This window comes from Panthera uncia, chromosome X (genome assembly GCF_023721935.1).
Source record: "Panthera uncia isolate 11264 chromosome X, Puncia_PCG_1.0, whole genome shotgun sequence".
Taxonomy (NCBI): Eukaryota; Metazoa; Chordata; class Mammalia; order Carnivora; family Felidae; genus Panthera; species Panthera uncia.
The window spans coordinates 91,028,435-91,035,325 of NC_064817.1; the positions used below are offsets into that span (position 1 = coordinate 91,028,435).

General features: G+C 43.3%; 1 pseudogene; it reads right to left on the reverse strand.

Annotated features, from left to right (window-relative positions):
- Window positions 1–2,564: 2,564 nt before the first annotated feature.
- On the reverse strand, window positions 2,565–5,114 carry LOC125931372 (40S ribosomal protein S27-like; annotated as a pseudogene).
- Window positions 5,115–6,891: the final 1,777 nt, after the last annotated feature.

Genomic DNA, 6,891 nt, shown 5'->3' on the forward strand with positions numbered 1-6,891 from the left:
GTTTTATTTAGTTTTGTCACCAATCTGCATAAAAGAAGAATCAGAATGTCATTTTGCATTTCACATCTATATACTCACACATCTAAACCGTCCCTCATGTATTCATATCCCCTCATTTACAGATGGGGAAACTGACACCTCGAAACATGAAGCAATATGCCCAAATCACACTCCCTATCAGAAGCAGAGTGGATGCTGCTGTTTCTCAAAATAGAGGAGTCTAATTCTGGGAGAGGGAGAAATCTCAGGTTTGGGTTTAATATAGTTAATTTCTCTGAATATTTTGCACAGAATGAGATCTAAGGTTCTGTACCTCCTAGCCTCCGATCCATGCTAATCTGCAAAGTGTCCCAGCTGCCAGCCCGTGCCGTGTTCACTCACACCGCCACCACCAGAAGATTCTTTTCTTTTTTTAACTTAAAATAAATGTTTATTTATTTTTGAGAGAGACAAAGACAGAGCGCCAGCAGGGGAGGGTTAGAGAGAGAGGGAGACACAGAATCCGAAGCGGGCTCCAGGCTCCCAGCTGTCAGCACCGAGCCCGATGTGGGGCTCAAACCCACGAACCGTGAGATCGTGACCTGAGCTGAAGTCAGAGGCTCCACCGACTGAGCCACCTGGGCGCTCCCACTAGAAGATTCTTTCAAGGCTTTGACTTCTCTCAGTAGCACCGAGTCATGAGACACACCACAGGCTGGCCAGTTGGAGCAAATACAGGAAAGCTATTTTGCTACAGGTAAAGTAAGGGCCTTTGAGGCGTCAGCTATATGAAGGCAGATGAAATATACTAGGGTGTGTGACCGACCCTGGGTCCTCCTTGAAGGAAAGTACTTCCGGTAATGTGAATGACCCAGTCCCGATGTGCTTGCAGCCAGTATCCGTCTCTGCTTCACGGACTGAGAAGTTCCATTTCTCATCCTGGTTCTGCCTTTTTATTTACCCTTTATTTGCAACTTGGACCAGAACTCTAGTCCTCTTTGAGTCCCACTAGACGGAGTACGTTAGAGGGGCAGAACACCCTCAGGCCCCTGAGGGGCAATGTTCTCCAGATTCATAGGACTCTCCCAGCTGCCCTGCTAATGACCGGTAAGCTACTCTACATGCTATTTTTGCCCCATTCTTGGCCCCATTTCTCTTATTGTCCACTCCTCCCTTTGCTTGGGTTCCAATGATCTCTTTTCAACCTTTGTCGAGCTGCACCAGCTAAATCAAAGCATCTCATCCTTCCCAATTGCAAGTACCAATTCCACTGTTTTTACACATTAACAAATCCAACCATATTCCCCAAATGGATTCCTCAGTGGTCGATGTTTTTTTTTTTTTTCTCCAGAAGACGCAGCAAGGACACAGACCAGGAGTTTCTTTCTCGTGCTTTAAGGAAACCAACATTGAGGAGGTGTGGGGTGCAGCTTGCTAGAAATATGGCTTGAACTGTGCTGGTTGTTGTTTGGCGGGGTTTCTCAGGGAACTTTTTGATGAGCTGGCACCCTTCTGAACTTGGCCTTAAGATCTGAATTAACCTTATTCACAGACCTCGAAGACAATATAAAATAGAAGCAAAATAAAGACCTTGAAGCAATATAACATATCGGCTGAAAGCAATTCCCTTCCATGGCTCTGGCTCCATTGCATTTACTTACGGATCACAGCTTCCTTCCCTTCTTATCCCAATAGGGTAAACAGCCATTTACCAGCTTTGCTTTTTGGCTTTAGTGGAAGCAGATCTTGATTGGGAGCAATCGAGGAGGCAGACAACTGAGAGACCATCTGTGTGCATAGCACAACAGCCCGAAAATTCAGACAGTAGATGCAGATCTGAACGCCACTAGATAGCTGCATAGCCAATGTCACAAAGGTGAGCCAAGTCTCCGAATATTCCATGCATCTCTCTTTGAAATACTCAGACTGGAATGGTATTTTACTTTGAGCCTGGTGGCTTCTCACTAAAGCCCAAAGAGGTGGCCGGGGTCAGCAGGCACAGCAAACGTCCCAGAGCGGGGAGAATCGCTCATGTAGATATTTGTGTCATGGATACGAGGCACGCAAAGTCATTTTGGTAACAGGAAACGGGATGACCACCAGCCTTATTCACTTGTGTAAGAACTGGCATTTATTTTCCACTGTGCTTTGGGGGGAATTTGTGAGATTTAAAAAGCGTACACACTGAAAGTTATGATAGTCTAAAACTCAATAAATAACCATACTTAATATTTTGGCAGATTTCCTCCTTTGTCTGTGGATCTAGTACCTAAATGAGATCACCCTGGGAGATTTATTATTTATTTATTTACTTAATCCAAAATGTGTTTATTGGGATAGTTTCCCGCTCATCTTTTTTTTTTTTTTTAACTTATTTGTTTACTTTGAGAGAGAGAGAGAGAGCAAGCAAGGGAGGGGCAGAAAGAGAGGAAGGCAGGATCCCAAGCAGGTTGCACCCTGTCAGCACAGAACCCAACTCGGGGCTTGAACTCGCCAACCGTGAGATCATAACCTGAGTGGAAACCAACCTATTGGCGACTGAGCCACCCAGGTGCCCCGCCCATTCCTCTTGATTCAGGGTGCTTTTAGGGCTGCTTCCATCTGAAGGAGCATCCCTCTGCAAGCCTTGCTTTTTCTCCTGCAGGTTGCCAGGGACAGCGGAGAAGCCAACACACAAAACTGCCATTTGGGCACGGCTTAAGATGGTGGTAGTTTTGGAGCATCCTGGGTACCTCGCGTCCATGAAGGAGGAGCTGGGGCTCTGCACCATAAGCTTCTTCCTGTGTTTCCTCTTCTCCTCTTCCCCGGGCGGGTGGAGGAGGCCCTTTGGGAGGGGATGTTCTCATGGGGAGATCATCACCGCCGGGAAGGGGGACTATAGGGAGCTTTTTAAAGCTTTTTATAGGGAGATTTTTTAAGAATTATAACATGGTAATAATTTCCCTATGTTGTACATTCCTTTTTTTTATTGAAAAAACCTTTTTAATGTTTTATTTATTTTTGAGTGAGAGAGAGACAGAGCGTAAGCAGGGGAGGGGCAGAGAGAGAGCGCGAGACATAGAATCCGAAGCAGGCGCCAGGCTCCGAGCTGTCAGCACAGAGCCCGACGCCGGGCTCGAACACACGGACCGGGAGATCGTGACCTGAGCTGAAGTCGGACGCTTAATTGACTGAGCCACCCAGGAGCCCCTGTATATTCCTTTTAATAATATCTTAGGGCATGTACAATGGCTCATCTCTCATACATGTAGCCTTTCCCCAACCTTTTGCTTTTATAAAACAGGTCATGAGCATTCTTGTGCATAAAAATTTTCCTGTATTTTGGATATTTTTTCTCCTAGGATAGATTCCAGAACAATACCATTGAGAAAAGACTTTGACCCCATGACATGACTGACTGGTGCATGGATGTTTTACTCTGTTCTTACAGGGGTTTGAACATACTTGATTAAATTATTTGGCCTCCGACCAGATGTTGGGCATCGCTCTGTTGGATCCTTAGTAAGCTTTTGTATTTCTCTTAAACTTGTCCTGAAACATCAGCTTTTGGATCTTAGTGACAAGATCACTAATTTCGTTATAAAGGGTGTAAGTAGTGTATGTAATTGATAGCAGGTTTTACTGAGTACATACTATGGATCAAGGGTTGTGCTAAAATTCTTATGTGAATAATTTAATGTTTTTCAAGATTTCATGACCATCACACGTGCTTGGATTTACAGTACAAATAATAGAATCTCAGAACGAGTAAGTCTTTAATGTCTCTGGGCTTAGTTACCTCTATAAATGGGACAAAAGTACTGGCCTTACCCAACTTACAGGGATAGTCTTAAGGAAATCAGAGTTTTACTAAAACTTTACAAAAGTTATGCAACTCCAAGTAAAGCAAGTTTTTAGTATTTTTAAAATTGGTTTATTGTAATTATTGGTAAGAAATACTTACCTACACCTTCTGCAGTGTTGAAAACTTGGGTAGCCTAGAGGCACTTGGGTAGCTCAGTTGGTTAAGTGTCCAACTCTTGGTTCCAGCTCAGGTCATGATCTCACGGTTTGTGAGTTCGAGCCCCACACCGGGCTTGGGGCTGACAGTGCAGAGCCTGCTTGGGATTCTCTCTCTCCCTGTCTCTCTGCCTCTCCCCTGCTCTCTCTCTCTCAAAAATAAATAAACTTAAAAAAAAAATCTTTGGTAGCCTAAATAAACCAATGTAATGAAAGCTGGGCTGGAGAAGGTGGGAATTTCATACTTCTTTATTTTTGAAACACATTATTAAATCATGTAGGGAAGATTAAAAAAATAGGCTAATGCATATATTAAGAATTATGGGATATTCACTCATATGAGTACTTTTGGAGACAAAACAGATGAACATAAGGGAAGGGAAACAAAAATAATATAAAAAGAGGGAGGGGGACAAAACAGAAGAGACTCATAAATATGGAGAACAAACTGAGGGTTGCTGGAGGGGTGGCGGGAGGGGGGATGGGCTAAATGGGTGAGGGGCACTAAGGAATCTATTCCTGAAATCATTGTTTCACTATATGCTAACTAATTTGGATGTAAATTTTAAAAAAATAAAAAATAAAATAAAATAAAAAGAATTATGGGATATTGCCCTTTTGTACTAGAAATTCTATACAGGAGTTGTTTGAGTACTAGAAGTTCTATATAGGGGTTGTTTGAGACTGCTTAGAGTTTATTGTGATGTTTGAGATATCACCTATCTTTATTTACCATCCCAATAACTGTAAGTAGGAAAGGAAACATAGACTTTATTACACTTGGGGGAAAATGATTGGACACGCCTTATTACATGGCATATCGGCAATGAAGTCAACTATTAATAATTCTGTTTAAATAGGTCCCGTGTCAGTTAACTACTGAAATTTACTGAGGAACTGATGTATAATAAAAGGGAAGTGAAGTTCAGGTAGACATTTGGGAAGAAGAGACTGAAGGTAGCCTGTTTCACTGGCCCCTCTAATAACTTGGAAAGCTAGGCCATGACTGGACATCTTTAAAAGTTGCTCTAATTAATCTTGGGTTGTCATAATCTCCCCCTTGCTTTTTGCCACCCACCTTCTTCCTCGTTCCTGTAATACTTTGTTGGCTTTTCCCTTCTGGTAGTTTTTGTCATTAACCCTTTGTGCCACTAAAGCTTCTTTCTGGAAAATAACTGTTTGGATCCTGGTCAAGCATACCCTCCCCGACTTGGGGTCCAAGGAAGAAGTTCCTCCTTTCCCTAGTCCAGCTCATCTTGTACTAACCTAACACAAAGGGCCTGTTGAAGACACTTCTGGGTCATAAAAGCCTCTCTTTTCAATTTTTAACTTGAAAGTTTTGAATGTAATACACCACTAAGCCTAGTAGGAAGATAAAAAACAAAACAAAACCCAGGAACAGGGGCACCCTGTGGCTCAGTCAGTTATGTCCGACTCTCAGTGTCGGCTCAAGTCACGATCTCACAGTTCGTGAGATCGAGCCCTACACCAGGTTCTACGTGGACAGCACGGAGCCTGCTTGGGATTCTCTCCCTCCCTGTCTCTCTGCCCCTCTACCTCTCACGGGCACGCTCTTTCTCTCTCGAAATAACTAACTAAGTAGCTAGCTAAATCAATAAATAACAGGGACAGTTTGGCAGGATTTTGATTTTGACCAAGAAACACAAAAGTGTATAAGGGTATGAACCTCACTGCTGTCTCAGATGTCTTTTGAAGGGTGGGCCCTGGGACCTTTTGCAAGAATATGTTGCCCGGGGTTCTCAGGGATGAAGACCAAGTAACGAGGCAACATAACTGCTAGGGACACATGTTTCTGTTGCCAAACTGACCTGTCCGTTACACAAACGTTTAACCAGTTTGTTACCGCGCAACCGTTTTGCGTATGCGGCGATAGGAAAGTCCTGAAGCTGTGCACCTCAAGGATAGAAGATTGTGTCTTTAGATGAGGGCTGGAGTCAGTTAATCCCAAGGACAAATACTTCAGAGTTGAGAGGGAAGAACCAAGAAGAATTGCATCGATTTGGTTGCCAACTAGTCATACAGAAAGACAAACCAACTTAAAGGGTGTTGTAATCGTGTGCATTGCCCAAAAGTCGGAATTTGCAAACAAGCTGAAATGATATTAAAAATAAATGTCATGGGGTAATCCTTATTTTTCCCGTCAGAGCTTTATCAGTCCTTGCCTTTTGGAGGGCCATCAAGGTGATTTAGTCTTGCTCACAAGGATAATATAGCACTTTGCAGTCAATGGATACTGTTCAGGGGCACCCGGGTGGCTTGGTCTGTGAAGCGTCTGACTTCGACTCAGGTCACGATCTCAAGGTTTGTGAGCTCCAGCCCCACATCGGGCTCTGGGCTGACAGCACGGAGCCTGCTTGGGATTCTGTCTCTCCCCCTTCTCTTCCTGTTTCTGCTGTGCTCTCTCTCTCTCTCTCTCCCAAAATAAATAAATAAACTTAAAAAAATCTATTAGAAAAATAAAAAAGCATATGAAATACTCCCAACGACTTAGGATTGTCTTAGAATTCATGCTCTTCTTCAATGAAAAATTTAAGCTATGCATGTATACGTATGCAGAATCTCTTTTGTGTTTTTGCTTAGACTGTCCCTTCTGCTTGGAATCCCAATCTTCTCTTGCCTTCCCAGCAAACTTCCGTTTACTCCTTGAGACTCAAATGTGCTTCCGGAAGACTTCCAAGACTTTTACAGAGAGGTAGTTGCCTCCTCTTGTGTATTCCCATAGCATTTTATCCATACCACTTATCATATTGCTATAATCGTGGGTCTCCTTGCTGCCTCCCCCACTAGCATGTACGGGTCTGGAGGAAAGGGACTACATTCTAGTTTTCTCTGAGCAGTTAGAAAAGAGTAAACGCTTGTCCAGTGTTTTTTGAATAAATGGATTACTACCTT